The following is a 16,211-nucleotide window of genomic DNA, read 5'->3' as shown; positions in this document are numbered from 1 at the left end:
AGCTGTACCTCAGACAAAGGACTACTATCTAGAATATACAAAGAACTGAAAAAAAATCAGACCCGCCAAATTCAAAGACCCAGTTCAAAAATGGGCATCTGAAATGAACAGACATTTCTCCAAAAAGGAAGTAAAAGCAGAAAGCAAATATATGAAAAAATGTTCAACATCACTTGTCATTCGAGAGATGCAGATGAAAACAACACTGAGATTCCGCCTCACCCCAGAAAGAATGGCTGCTATCAAGAAACCAACAAATAACAAATGCTGGTGGGGTTGTGAGGAGAAAGGAACCCTTCTCCATTGCTGGTGGGAGTGCAGACTGGTGCAACCACTGTGGAAGTCAGTATGGAGACACCTCAAAGAACTAGGACTAGAGGACCCATTTGACCCAGCTATTCCTCTGCTGGGTATCTTCCCCAAAGAATTAAAAGAATCATAACACAGTGATATATGTACACTCATGTTCATAACAGCACAGTTTGTAATAGCTAAAGCTTGGAAGCAGCCCAAGTGCCCCTCACTGCTGAATTCTACAAAACATTTAGAGAACTATTGTCACTACTGTTTAAACTCTTCAGTGAAATTGAAAGGGAAGCTATACTCCCAAATTCATTCCTGGAAGCAAGCATCACCTTGATCCCAAAAGCAGAGAAAGACCCAAGAGAAAAGGAGAACTATAGGCCAATCTTCCTAATGAGCAGAGATACAAAAACCCTCTCTTTCCCTTTTTTAATGCAAACAACTTAGTGGTGTGAATCTTCTATGCCTGCTGGTTGTACTCTCTCTTTTCTCTTTCACTTCTCAGTCAACAATAATGAGCCTTTCATCCTTATTAGCAGGGACAGTGTAGTTCACAGTGACTTCAAGTTGCCAAATTGAATGGGTATGTTTTATCCTTTATCTTATCTGGCTCCCTTTACAGTAATTGCCTTCTTGAACCCTGGTGCCTTGACTTTGGTGGAGACTACTTTTCTCCTAGCTCAGTGACTCTTTTGATATTATTCTTCAGCAGAAACTTAGCTGATTCTCCCTCTATTGCCCCTATACCTTGAAGCTTTTTCTGCACCTGACTTTTCACAGTCTACAAATTTTACTCCTACAGCAAGATTTTTAAGGAATCTCTACCTGCAAATTATTCTCAGCTCTCTTATTTTTATCATGAGATTTTCTTCTCCAAACTCTAGTTCCCACTTCTGATGAACTCTTTGTGTGGAATTCTTTGCTTCATATTTTCTTTGAATTCAGTATGTTTAAAATTGATTGAAATATGTGCTCCTCTCACCCCAGTGTGTTCGCTTTTCTGTATTTACTATCTGCTAATGTCTGATGTCACCTTCTGTCACATAACCTTGCGGTAAGGATTCAATGAGTCATATGTGAAACTGTACAGGTCTGGCAGATACTTAGATCCTTGTAAGTGGTTGTTATTATTGCTGCTCTTATACATTAATCTCTGCCAGTGACATCACTGGACCACTTGTCCAAGCCAAAATTTCAAATGTGATCCTCAGTCTCACCTTCTCCAAGGTCCTCTCCCTCCCTCAAAGCCAAACAACTACAAATTCTTGACTTTGCATTTTTGTTTAGGCTTCACTCCCCCAAATACTTGCATCATAAGATTTGTTCTAGCAGGACTCAGAGACAGTACTTGACTTATTTTGGTTGTTGTAATTCTTTCTGTCTCTCTGTCTCTCTCTGTCTCTGTCTCTCTCTGTCTCTGTCTCTGTTTCTCTATCTCTCTGTCTCTCTTTCCCTCCCTTTTTTTTCCTGCAGTACCCTATGTCTGGAATGAGCTTGTTTTTTCTCTTTCCCTACATAATTCACTATTAATTTTCCACACTTCTTTGAAATCATCTCCTTCAGGAATCTTATTGTCCCTTTAGCCCTTAGTATGACCGAGATGCCCTATTCTCTGATTTAACAATACATCCTAAGCCTTCCACAATGGACCATGTTTTATTCATCTTTGTATTCCTTTCTTCCAACAAAGTACCTGGAATGTATTGTATAATATATAAGGAAGTATTGTTTAAAAACTCAGTAAATATCGATTGAAATAAAATAGTTATTTAGCTTAGATACTGAGTGATAACAACCTCAAAGTGTAACACTATACATCCTCATGTGTTTCTGAACCTGTTCTATGATATAAAACTATAATAGATCCCCATCATTTTTCTTATGTTAAAGTTCATGTATATTGGAAAATTAAGGAAAAGGTTTTTTTTTCAGATTCTGATTTTCCCAAGTTTACCTTAATGATTAGGGCTTTAAAGTCTTAAGCATGCATTCAATCAGATAGAAAATTAATGGAATCCCCAGAACCCATATACACATTTAATTAGTTTAACTAGGTGTGACCCCTTTATAAAATCTTTTTGTTTTTAGTTTTTGAAAGTACTTTGCAATTTTTCCTTAATAACAACTATGATGAAATCATCATGGCAATATAAAATATACGGAAATTTACAAAACAATAGAATAAATTTGGCCACAATTCCACCAGCAAAGATAACTACTCTTAAAATTTGTTCTATGAGATGACAGGATTTTCTATAGTTTTTTTTCACCAAAACATCATAATTTAAATGATATCTTACTGTCTGTTGTATTTTTCTCTTAGCAATACAAGAAGTTAATTTTTGGGGTGGGGATTTAGCTCAGTGGTTCCGCCGCCTGCCTTGCAAGCACAAGGTCCAGAGTTTGATCCCCCGTACCAAAAAAAAAGTTAATTTTTAATGTCAATAAAATTTGCCTCTAATGCTATTTTGAACTTCTGCTCTTGTTTTTTTATTGTGTGAATATAATCCTTTATTACTCATCATTAAATTGTTTCCAAAATTATAACAAAAATGTGTAATACACATCTTTGAAATGTTATGTCATTAGATATTATTTTTGTGATTGAGTACACACAAAGATACATCTATTATTTAACCATACAGATGCATCTAAGAATTTTCTGTTTATATTGATATATCTCTTAGAATACTGGCAATAGAGGGCCAATATAATTCATGTCTTCCAACTCTGTAGCTGAAATGAAAATAATACATTTTTATAGACTTCTGGTGCTGATTTTGCAAGTGATTCATTTATCTGGAATTGGAAATTCATGTACCTTTATGCTCCTTAATGTTGTACCAGCAAAATGGAACTAATAACATTTGGCTCCATCCTTTGTCTGAATAGAGGAAAATGTATTTGAGCACCTAGAAGAACAGTGTGGTACACACTTTCATGCAATTTATTATTTTCTGCTTTTATATATTGCTCTTCCTTATCATGATTTTCTTTGGTATTGTTAGCTCCTTTATCAGTCTCTCTTTTCATGAACATCTATGACTCTAAGGTACAATTTCCTTTTTGTTTGTGTGTGATGCATGGGGTTCTTTCTTCTTTCTTTCTTTTTCTTTTTCTTTTTTACGAGGTAATACTTTGTGCCACACAGGGACATGGAACAAATATATTTCTAAATTACATTGCTAAATAAACTATTGTTTCAAAGTCAACCTTAAAATATGAGCAATATCTGAAATGGAGGAAAAGATGAAACGGATGGATTAAATGAGATGTGGCCTCCACAGGGGGTGTTTTCTTCACATAAGTCCCAGAAACTTCAGTGAAACCACTACATAATTTACACATGCTCATAAAGAATCCATCTCAGTCTTTTTCTTTATGAAGCCAGGTTTCCAGTGCATGAAACAAGCAATCCTTGTGACCTATGTCCAGCATGAGATAGGGGAATGTGTTTCAAGTTTTAAAAAATGACTTCATGTGGTTAATTGAATATTTGCCAGTTTCTTTATCAAGGCCAAAAGAACATTAGAAAATGCATACTCTTTGATCATTCATTAATGTGCCATGCTATGTGTGTGTTGAAATAATTTTACCATTCAAAAATTGGCTTATGAGAATGGAAGAAGCTTGAGAGGACAGCCTGACTATATTTTGAATATTGTTTGTATTATTGTGGCTGAATTGTGTTACATAATCCTTGCCCTTGACATTATTAGGCACAGGTATCACTATTACAATTCCATTTTTATTATCAAAAAAATCAGCAAGGGAGATAAAGGGGTAGTGTTTTATGTCTGGAATGATTCAGACCCTGCACAAGAAAACACTAGGTTCTGATCCAGAACTCTACCAACCCATCATCCTGGATTCCAAGCTTCCTAAGTAATTTAAAGATGTAAATAACATGGATTTCCTTTCAGTGATGGATGAGCTTCTTGCCTTAGTCAGGTTAGGAGTCTCAGATGTGTCTATAAACTAGTATTAGCCCTGAGGTGACCATTACTGTCCCTATCTTCTCAGAGGGTTATTCCTTGGGTAAAGAGATCATCCATCATTACTGAAAACAAGTTTAGTTCAATCTTCTAATACCTAGGACTGGTCTCCCAATATGAACATCTGGAAATCTTATCAAGGGCTGCATAATGACCAGTATTTAAACATAATCTGTGTGCAAGTGAATTGAAGTGAGAGGGAGTTTGCCTTGCCTTTCAGCTTTTTTTTTTTTTTTTTTTGTACCAGGGATTGAACTCAAGACCTCATGCTTTTGAGGCAGTACAGTGCCACTGAGCCAAATCCTCAGCCCTATCTTTCAGATTTTGCCATCTTGAAGGCTTAGTGTTACTGAGTTCTCTTCTGTTAAGTGTTATTGTCTGCACAGAAAAATGTCCAGGAGATGGACAAGTGGCTCTACTAAACTGAGGACTTTACAAAGATTGGGAATATACTTCTTGTTGTGAAATCACATAGATTGTGCAGCACCACAGAATAGCTCAGTAATTTTCAGTGCTGTGAGCCAACTCTCCTGCTGTCTTGGACAGGGCAGTCTTCTGATTTCAGTGATACACATTCACAAGGAAAGGAAGGTTTCACGAAGGGGCACAGACTTTGTGGTCTTTGTATATTACCAGCAAAGTATACTCTGGTGATGTTGCAAATATTATTTCAATTAATCTGAAAGTATTATTGAGAGAAACATTACAACACAGACTTACAGATGGAAACTTGATATTCAAAGGATGAACTGACATGCAAAGGCGGTGGTGAAGTGAGATTGAAGGCTACTTCGATCACTTCATGAGTTTTTCTAAGGTTTGCTTCACAAACATTGTTTATATACCAAGACTTCACTAATAGGCATTTGTTGAATTTTTTTCCCATCAAACAGGTGTAGAGAATGATTGGAAAGTCGTCTTTTTATATGGTGGAACTGGTGTAGATGGAAGGACTGTAAAAAGTCCACAGGAACAGCTGCTGGCTTGCACATGTTTGAGCTGAATGAAAGAATCCTGTTATTCTCCCTTCTCTTGGTTTCCAGGTCCCATTCATTGGATCATTATTGGGCAGTTTATCACAGATTGGAGTGATGCAGACCATCATGTCATATAAGCCTCTTTCCAGCTAGAGCTACTCATAATCTCATTCATTGTTTCCCCAGAGGTCCCAGGCCTTTACTGAAAGCTTAGAGTCCCTCAGTAATGATGGGTGAAAATAAACAGAAATGCCACTTCTAGAAGGAGTCCCACTAATTTTTCCTCTTCACCATTTACAAACCTGAGAATGCTTTAGTGATAACAGGATATTTTTCAGTGCATTGCATTAGTTTAGCACTTGAGCTCCTCAGTCAGGGAGATCTGAGATTAAATTGTGGCTCAGTGTACCCGTTTTGAGCATCTGTGACCCTGGCAAGTTGATTATCCTTCCTGAACTGGTCTTTTTATGCATTATAAACTAAATTTTTCATCTTATATAGTTATTTTGAAGCTCAATTAAAGTAGCGATGTCAAATCACTTAGTGCAGTGCCTGATAATATTGATATTGATTAGTATATTTGTCTTTACATAGTAATTTAAATAATTCTAGAAAAATCTTTATGGAAGCATTAAGTAACAATAGGAGAAAGTCATGGCTATGACTATTGCAACTATATACAAGTTCAAATGGCTACAAATGGAATCAGGCAGTGCAAGTTAGCTTCATGCACTGAGCCTTACAGTGTAATAGACTGGGCTTAAATGTTGGTCTAACAACTTATTCGTATGGGATCTTGGAATTTTTATTAAATATGCTTATATATGTATATAATGTAATGTATTTTTAAGACAGGGTCTTGCTTTGTTGCCTAGGTTACTCTTGAATTCATGTATTCAAGTGATGCTCTTGCCTCAGCCTGCAGAGTTAGCTTTGCCTACAGGTGTGACACCCTGTTTTCTCGCCCATCTAAGCTTCAGCTTTCCCATGTGTATGTGAAGGTAATTATCGTTCATGTAATGCCAGGGTGTTCTAAGGACCTATCTAAATGATAGAGGTCCTATAATATCTTTAGTGCAATGCCTGATCAATATTAAACATTGATAAGTGTTAAAAATTGCAAGACAATAATAAATATATAGTTGTGCTAGACTGAGATTATCATCATTTTAATTTAAATAAAATTTCTTGCATATCATTTTTACATTTTTATCTGAGTACTGAAGTGAGCATTCATCCCCAGAATCAGTGTAATCCAAATCTACCCTTAGAACTGCATTCAAAATGATATTTTTGATTTCACTATTTATGTTTCCCGACTCTTGTGATCATTTTTGGTGAATATTGGCCTGAAAATTTCCAAGGAAGTCCATTTTTTGGCATTTTTATTAGTGTATGTTTGCAGTAAATAATGGTTACATTTATCTTAGGGAGTTTGTTTATAGACATAACACATTTTAATTCTTTTTTTTTTGTTCTCTTCCCCTTTCCTTCCTCCCGCCAACTTGTCTTCCTCTACTTATATGCAAAAGCTCTATTTCCATTTTTCCTTTCAACATTTTAAAAAAATTTCTTTTCCCTTCCTTCTTCCCTCCTCCCTCTATCTCTTGTTTCCCTTCCCATTTGAAAAAGATCTCCTTACTTTCTAATATCTACTTTTTATTTTACTCTTTATTTATACTTTGATTATCTCATATAAAGGAAACAATGTGATATTTAAACTTGTGCAGGAGGGAAAAAATGAAACAAAAACATTCATTGCTCTTTATTACACATGGAAGCATGACTATTATTTGGGAATATACTTTTTCAGATCAAGAAGTAGAATTATAATGATAACCTCACTCAGTTCCCCGCTGGAAGAGTGGTGACAGGGCCACCCTAGTGAGTGGGAAAGTGAAGGAAGCAGGGTGATGATGAGCCCAGGAATGCCATCACTGTCAGTTAGGCCATCTAGATCCCCTGAGACCTATGACCTTCTTCTTGTCTCTCAGCCTGTCAGAAGGAGACCATGTATCAGAGGCAGGGTTAACCTTAGCAAACACCTTGTCAAACTTTCTCCTTTCCAGAATGTGAAGTGAATTGCTGCCTACACAGTTGAGAATGGAGTAATCCCTACTTAAATTTCCTTTCTCAATAACTAGTTGAGTGCTGTTTGCATTCTGTGTGAGCATATCTACTCCAGCCAGGTTAAAAGGAATAAGTTTATGGAGGAAGCATGGATCCATAAGAAAATTAAGGTAGTGTGAGAACCAGGGAAATTTCCTTAACTTCTCTAAATTCTAGTTTCCTCAACTGTGCTGGGTTGAAACACTTAAATTAGATAATGTCTCCATGGCATCAGTTAGACAGTGATAAAAATTAACAAGTATGGAGTATATGTCAGGGCCCACACATTACTAAATATCTCACTTAGTTTTTATAGCAATTTACATATTATAAATGGAGTTATTGATGTTTAAGAAGCAAGATAAGTTAGCACATAGTTAATAAATGACAGAGTAAGATTTTACATATATTCTGACTCTAAAACCCACATGCATAATTTCTATGAAATTTTGCCTCCTTAGTAGATGTTCAAGATCACTCTCATCTACAGGTGTCATTGGACAAGGTCTGAGGACATCTCTTTAAAGAAGGGATGGGGACTTCAACTCAGCCTGGGCAGGTTGTTGACATACTTTCAGAAAAGTGTTTCAGGATGCACCAGTGAGACGTGTGGGCTGATTTATTAGAGTTAGGAGGTAAGAGATAATAGGGAATGGACTTCAGCTTGAGGAGCTGAAGAGGGCAGAGTTCTGATGGAGAGGATCAGACTGGCCCATGAACAAAGGAAGAGACTGGCTTTTATGAATTTGTTGGGCTGTCTGGAGTCTGACTGATCGTAATCTCAGTTCTGGGTTTGCACAATGGCTTATGAGAAGTCACTGTTGCTTAATCCATTCTCTAACAGATAACGTTTCTGTTTGGAGAAGTCTAAGTTTGTGGAATCCCAGGTTACCGCAGGTTAGTGGCAATGACTAGTGACTTCTGGGTGCTCATTGATAGTGGAATATCTCTATTTTGGTGTCTGAGTCTTGAAGGAGGATAAGTTATGTAAATTGAGGGCTAATCAGCCATGTATTGCCAGTTTTTAAACAGACGCTCCCAAAGTGACCAACCTGTCTATATGCAGAGCTGATTGAAAAAAAAAAAGCAAAACAGACTTTAGCATCTCTCAGAAGAAAACACAAATCAAACTCCTAATGAATAACAAGTTAAAGATCCAGGAGTTTGTCCTCGGTCTCTATGCGGGTTTCTGTCTGTATCAAAGTTATGATGATAACTTATATGATAAAGGCAAGTGCTTCATGATAGGGGCTTTTTCATTATTTGGGATACAGTCAAAACAACATGGGTGAGCTGTCTTATAACCAAGTAGAAAAGCTTTCCCAGTTATTTGGGTTGGTACATTAGTTTTTATTAATGAGATAATGGCAAAAAATGGCTATGGTTGAATGGATAGGACATATCAGCAGGTTATAATTCCCTACTTCCAAAGAGAGGAAAATGAAAGACATTATTAGTGTAGTTAGCACAATTAAATCTTACCATATCCCACCAAAGTACTTTAAATTGTTCTAGTTTCACAAATGAGTTCACCTGAACCCAGAGAAGTGTAGTGACTTGTACACGGTCATTTATCAAAACAACTGTCAGAGAGGTAAAATTTAAATGTGCCTGTTGTCATTAAGGTTCACGCTCTTTCTATATCACACTACCTTCCAGAGATGCTTACTTTTTTCTTTTTAACTCCCTTGACCTCACTGAAAGTAGTGCTCATATCCAGTGCACACACTCACACCATTCCCCACATATAGACATCCTATCTATTACATCTCCATTAGTTCCCTGCGTGTTTTTGCTCACAAGGGTTAGGGAGAGTCCTGTGATAAATCCTCTTCCTCTTTCCCATGATAATTAAATTAATTCCCACGAATTGATGAGACTAGAAAGACAACGTGGGCCGATGGAGATTCTGAATCATTGCTCCCTCACACTACATCATTTATTCACCTACACTGTGCTATAGAGTAGATATGTGTAGAGACAAGGCTGTGTCTCCTTGTAATAAAACACAGATGAGCATGCAGAAACTGCTCAGAACTACTGGGTGTTTACATCTTGAGGCAAGCTTCAAGAATGCCCTTTGAACAGGTGTTACATCTGAGTCATGGGAAATTATATGAAGGTACCGAATTCACTCAGAGGGCTGTGGGTGTCCTCAAGAGGCAAATAGAAACTTTTGCATCAGAGTCTAGGGCCTACTTCCAGGTTCTCTTCTGGACTCAAATTATCAGACCAAGAAAGAAAGACCTGGGTTGTATTTTACATTGAGGTAGATGTTATTTTTGCTGCTGCTGTGTTTTGTTTGTTCATTTGTTCACTCATTCATTCCTTTCTTCAGCACCCACTGAGATTCTATTGTATAATAACACTGCTAGGTGTTGAGTTTACACCAATGAACCAGACATAGAGCCAGTGCTTTTATAAAGAGGCAACACTTGAGATGCAATGATTTGCCACCATTTTTTATGTTGCTACTGATAAATGTACAATGTAATGCATAATTGTGATTACCACTGCTCTACCCCTTTGCATAATCAGAGTTGCTCTAGTGTGGTACAACACTCTGAGCAAGGGGAGTTGACATATTAACAAACACACTCCATCTATGATCAACCAACTTCTTACATAAACCATGTAGTTCTAGGGCCCCATATTTTTGAGCCAAACTACTTAGTTCTTTTTTAAAAAAACTCTGCAGCCAATTTGATCAATATATCTCATCTAGTCTCTGAAACAAGAATGATATCTCCCTTTTCTAGAAGCCCAAACACTGTAGACTATGTTTGGCATCCACAACCCTCATGGAGACCATAAGAGCAGCAGAAGAAACACAGCTGTGAAATCAGACCTATGTATATATTCATCCTGGTCTTCTGTGAACTATCAAATTATGAAGGTTCATTCTTAGGTCTATATCCCCTCTTCTTTCTTCTGGAAAGGTGAAAACAAAGTCTTACTTCTAAGCCATATTGGGAGGATTAAATGAAGTATTGCATATGAAGTTCTGGGCATTCAGTAAATGTCATTTCTCCACACCTCAAGCAATTGCTATTTCATATCAGTTTGTTGTTGTTGTTGATATATAGGAACCATATTTAACAATATGTGACTTGTGGTATAATATCCTCCTGAACAGGCTTACATTTATTTTCCAGCCTCATGCATAGACAGCAGGTAGTTCTATAGACCTAACTTTGTACAACAGGCTGTGAATTCTTGAAGTATTGAGTCATCACCAATTTATTCTTATATTTCTTGCTTCTATCTCAGTTCAGCCTTCCATAATGGTGTAGACATTTACTAAATGCTTGTTCAATTAATGAATATCGCAATCACAGACCACTACAGCTATATGACAAGCACTTCAATGAATGTATCTTTATGATGACATTTGAATCTCTTCACTGTCACATTCGATTTTCTCTCTTGTATTGCCTTCATTTCCAGAGCTATTATATTTAAAAAATAATTTTAAACGACTTTGTATTTAAATGTCATTTAAAACCTCTTGACTATCTTGAGTTATAGTCATTTTATTATATGGCTAAAAGTGATACTATGAAATCTTGCAGCTTTCTGGGAAAACTCATAAGGTCAATATTTTATTACAAAATCAAATTTACCAATATTGAAACAGAGCTTATTTCAGCAGACTTTCTTTAATGAGAAGGTAATTTTAAATGAAACATCTGCATTATTTTGTTTACTCAAGACTAAATGTGTAAGTATTACTTCATGCTTCATTCAGTCACATTAAATCTTTACTGTAAAGTACCCTATTTGAACACAGTATTTTTTATTTAGTCAATTCCAAGTGCAGGAAATAAGCATTATTCCATTATTCACATTTTAAGTCTGAGAAAACTGAGTCAAATCAAAAGGAATATAGGTCAAAGAATTCTGTGGACACAAACTCTATTTGTTATTCTGTAGAGTAAAGGCCAGTGTAAATCAGTGAAAAGTCTGAATACTTGTTATAAAAATATGGTATCAGTATTTACAATGATATAAATTTACTTGCTTCCTTGATTTATTCTAGATTAGAAATTATTTGATAATGAGAAAGAGAGATTTAAAAGCAATCTTTATGCAACAATTATCCTAAAAGTGGATTGAAGCAGTCACTATATAAAGAAGTTAAACTACAGAGTCCCTTTCCCATATTATAGAAATTAGCAATGGGGAGAAATAATTGATTAATAATGATAATAGATTTTGTAATGACAATGGGGGAGTATTATGCTGGTTGTTATTGTTCAATGTATCCCCTAGAGTTGGCATGTCAGAAACTTAATGTCCAATGCAAGAATATCAGAAGGTGAACCTGAACAGTAAGTGGTTTAGTTATCTGAAGACTGGGCATTATAAGCAAGCTCAGGCCCCTCCTGCTGTCATGCTCTTTCCCTTCCTATCCCCTTACCTTCTGCCAAGGAATGATGCAGCACAGAAGCCTTTACCAGATATTGGCAGCATGCTCTTTGACTTTCAGCCTGCAGAACAGTGAGCCAAATACATTTCTGTTTCCTGTAAAATACAAAGTATCACATATTCTGTTGTACAAACACAAAATGGGCTAAGACAGTAGTCTTAGGGCAGACACATGATTTTAGCCTTGTTTAACCTTACCTCCCTGGTGTGAAGTTCCTGAGGGTGTCCACACACAAAGGTGTGAAAGGAAGCCAACAATGCAGAAATAGCTCTTCCTTCTTTCCCCAAGCCCAGACCAGAGCTTACTATCTTGCTTCTTAGTTGGAAACTATTCAGGCCAATAGCCAGGTACAGGAAGTAGTGCTAGAGACAGGTCAAAAAAGAGAAGCCTTCATCAGTGCCTAGAGATGAACTGCCCTGCTCCTCCCCTCTCCCATGGCCATGGCACCATCCATGGGGTGGTGATGATAATGGTGGCATAGGGAGGGACATACATGCAGAGACAAAAGGAGAAAGAGATATAAGATTAGAAAGTGGAACAACAGGAATGAGAATAAGAGCAAACATACCCAGGAAGAAATAAAAAAGAGAAAGAGGTCAACTTAGATATGATGATTTTAAAATGGCTCCACTCAGTAGCCTAGTACCAAAAAGATGTTATTAAACTTGATTTAACTACAGTAAGCATTCTCTGTTTAGGGATGCAGTAAAAGAACCACACAGAATTCTGTCTAAAGGTCAACACCGGATCCTTTCACATGTATTACTTACCAGTATGTGGCGAGTATTATTATTTGTTCCATTTATAGATGAGTAAAATGAATTTTAATTATGAAGATTCTAGTATAAGTTCATCTGACAAAATTTTTCCCAAATCATACTTGGCAATAATTCCAGTTCCACCACTCATTCATTGTGTGACCTCTAGCAAACCAGACACTGAATAAATACTTGTTAAATGAATAAATGTCAAGATGAAAGTATCTGGTTTCTCAACTCAGGATAGATAATTAACCCTTGTTGCTAGCACTCCTCTAAAGATTAAATGACAAAGTTAAATGAGTGATACTGGATATTCTTTGAGCTGACTGTGACCAACCACTCTGGCATTCTTATAAAAGGATGCTTTTAAAGTGATTCCAATGCAAGCACGTACTTCCCTAAGGAAATAAAAAAAGTATTTCTCAATGTCTTGTACACATAACTATCTCACCTATCAGATATAAAATATCATTTCAGAAATGAATTATCACACATGCAAAAATAACTGAAAAATCAATGAATTATTGCTTCCTTTGTAAATACGAGCTACCAAGCAGTTATCTGCAAACAAGCAACAACTTAGGCAAATCTCAGTGCATGTGGTCAGTAGCCACCTAGTTTGAACACTTTGAGTAAGACTTGGTTCTTTTACAAAAAGATTACTTTCTATAGTGTTTAAATTATGAATGAATTTGTTCAGCATAACCATTATTAATATTTATGGTGTCATCAGGTTTTACCTAAATCATCAAACTCAGGACTCTATGCATATATTCTGTATGTTAAACTCTACATAACTCTCTCCACCATCATTCTTTTTCTTTTTCTTCTTAAATTCTTTTATTGGTACATTTTAGGTATACAATATGTTTACATTTATCATTGGGTGCTTGTACCTGTACATGATGTATCTTGGTTCTTATGTTTTCCCCATTACCTCTGCTCCCTTCCCTATTTACAAAGACTTTCTTTCCATTTTATTCTTTTCTCACCATTTTTCCTTTCCCTTCTTTCCTTTCCCCTTCCCCTCCCACTTCCCCTACCCTTTTGGACCTTTTCTTCCTATTTCAAATTATCAATTATTTGTTTTAATCCTTATTTACACTTTCAGTTTCTCACACTAGCGAAACTATTCGGTATTTACACATGTGTGTAAATGAGGGCAATACACCACCTTTTCTTCCTTCCATCTACCCCACAGGAGTGTAACAAATTACCTAGTATTTTGGAGCTCTCACTCTCTTAGCAAACTAAGGCTATACATTGGTTCTAAGAAGAATTTATTTCAACTAAAATATTCTGTTTTTCATTTATCATAGTTTAGCTTCTTTAAAAGACCTACTTTATCTTCACTTTTTTTCTTACCTCAGCTCCACAAGACACCTCCATTTTCACAGCTGAATTCTGAGGAAACACAGAAAAATTAACACATTTTATTTGGATCCAACTGATAACAGCACCAACAGAATTTAACTTAAGGTGCTAATCCGGTCTTCACTCCTTTTTAAAATCAGCATCATTATTCATTTATGTCATCCAAGGTGGGAGGACCACCTCTGAGAGCACATTTAGTCTGTAGACTTGATAAGAAAATTTTACAAAGTACAATACTCATTCCCATATTTTATTCATGATTCTGACATTCCAGATCATTATTTCAGTAACCTTCCTTTCCAGGCAGCATGTTAATATATATATATGATAAATTTGTCAGCTAATGGCATTAAATATTGGCTTGTATGGCCAGAAGTATTAGGTTGTTCTTGGCTGCAGATGCGATTGTATGTACAGACTGATTAAAAAAGACTAAAATTATTTGAGTAGAAGGTGCTCAAACAAATTACATTTCTAAAATATGAATAGTAGATATCAGAATTAAGCTCACTTTAAACATGCTAGTTCATAACCTCACTTTGGTAACATTTTAGATGAATGGATATTAATTTTATTAAGATAATTGCATCATTCTTGCATATAAAAGCATTGAACTGTAATAGCTGGACTAGAAGACCTTTATTAGACTGAGACGTGCCAGTAATTATCAGTGACCCTTAATTAATTTAATTAAGTTCTTGGGGTCTTAGACTAAGATGATGATTTGCATAAATTGATAAGAGATGCTCAATAAGTACTGCTGAAAGAATATGTGTTAGAATTTAAAAGCTACCATGCTGCAAAAATTCTATTTGGCAATTACCCAAACTTGTATAAACTTTTTTATTTTCTCTTTCTTCCTATTTTCATTTGCTTACTTCAAACCACTGCCATTTTTCTCAAAAGAGTTTGTCAAATATTGTTTACATGTTTTCAAAGTGCCTGACATTGTTCCTGTGTTAATGTCTTCTTCAAAACACCATGAGAGTAAACTTTCTGAAACACAGTTCATGTTCGTCCCTGAGGTTTCTCTGTTGCGCTTCCTAGAAAGTGAAGTTTCTTTGCATGGGTTAGAATGAACTCTAGTTTATTTTTCTAACTTTAGGAGCTTCACTACTTCTTTCTTCTTCGAACATTTTGGCTTCTACAACATCTTAGGGTATGTTCTTTTGCCTCAGGATCTTTGCACAAAGACGCTTCTTTTGCTTAAAACTAATATCTGCTTCATGACTAACTGGTTCTTTTCCTCATTCTTCAAGTTGTGTTTTACAAGCTACTTTCACTAACAGGCTTTTGGTGATAGCCTGAATGTGGTGCTTGGTCTCCCACCTTGGTGTACCTATGATAAGCTGTTCCTCAACCATTTCAGCAGGTTTTACACTATTATAGCAGTCTAATTCTTTGTCTATAATTTCCCTAGGTTATGAGTTGTACTGAAAACAGTAACTATACCTGCTTCATCATTGTTGAGTCACCAGTTCCCAGCAAAGTTCCTGACATATATATATATATATATATAAATTTGTTTGATTGATATATGGGCTAATCAAAGTATGATGTTAGGATATTCACTCTTGCTATAGAACATGGAGGTACATTTTTTCTATGTACTGTTTCAATTTGTACACCTCTGTGATATAAAATTCATTTTATATACACAGAGAAATTAATAATGTGCTATTTTAGAGCACACATATGCAGTTTATTCATTCAGTAGAAAGGAGAAATATTTAAGTATTCAGAAATGGTACTAATAAATGATTTCTTTCCTACTATGTATCATGCAAGGACACTTAGCTGAAAGTGATATGTCCTTGATTATCTTCACTTAAATTGAATAAATTATATTAATAAGCTCTCCAGAGTGTCTAGTAGCAAAATATTTCTAATAATGAACTAGAAACAGTAGCATCTATGAAGAAAGTTATTTAGAAAAAAAATAAAGCTGGGCTGGGGATTTAGCTCAGTGGTTCCACCACCTGCCTCACAAGCACAGGCACAGGCACAAGTACCCAAGTTTGATCCTTGGTACCAAAAAAAAAAACAGAAAGAAAGAAAGAAAGAAAGAAAGAAAGTAAGCTGACATTAAACCAAAACTTAATTCTCTTTTGTTTAGTATTTTCGAAGAAGAAACTAAAAGACAATTGTTTAAGATGGCACATGCAGACTATTTAATAGTGGCTCATTGCATGGTATAGAAATCCAAGTGATAATGGGTATGAAGTAATATTTAAATTTTATTTTATTTCAATATCGTGAACTG

The 16,211-nt window shown here is 35.9% G+C and overlaps 2 long non-coding RNA genes across 5 annotated transcripts in view; one reads left to right on the top strand and one right to left on the bottom strand.

The window, feature by feature from the left end:
* LOC147827862 (uncharacterized) overlaps positions 1–16,211 on the top strand; it is a 348,252-nt gene that overhangs the window by 6,680 nt on the left and 325,361 nt on the right. The gene's annotated exons all lie outside the window — the stretch shown is intronic.
* On the bottom strand, positions 4,227–12,752 carry LOC147827865 (uncharacterized). Of its 2 annotated transcripts, XR_015451608.1 has the most exons (4): positions 12,584–12,752; positions 12,011–12,175; positions 11,805–11,908; positions 4,227–7,270 (listed from the first exon to the last, which is right to left on the bottom strand). It is a non-coding gene; the product is annotated as an uncharacterized LOC147827865 (long non-coding RNA). The 2 variants fall into 2 exon arrangements; XR_015451607.1 differs by having other exon boundaries at positions 4,227–11,908.

The sequence above is a fragment of the Heterocephalus glaber genome, unplaced genomic scaffold (assembly GCF_053883595.1).
Source record: "Heterocephalus glaber isolate CG9 unplaced genomic scaffold, H.glaber_assembly_v1.0 deba00001429, whole genome shotgun sequence".
In the NCBI taxonomy this organism is placed as follows: Eukaryota; Metazoa; Chordata; class Mammalia; order Rodentia; family Bathyergidae; genus Heterocephalus; species Heterocephalus glaber.
This window is presented reverse-complemented; position numbering and strand designations above follow the sequence as displayed.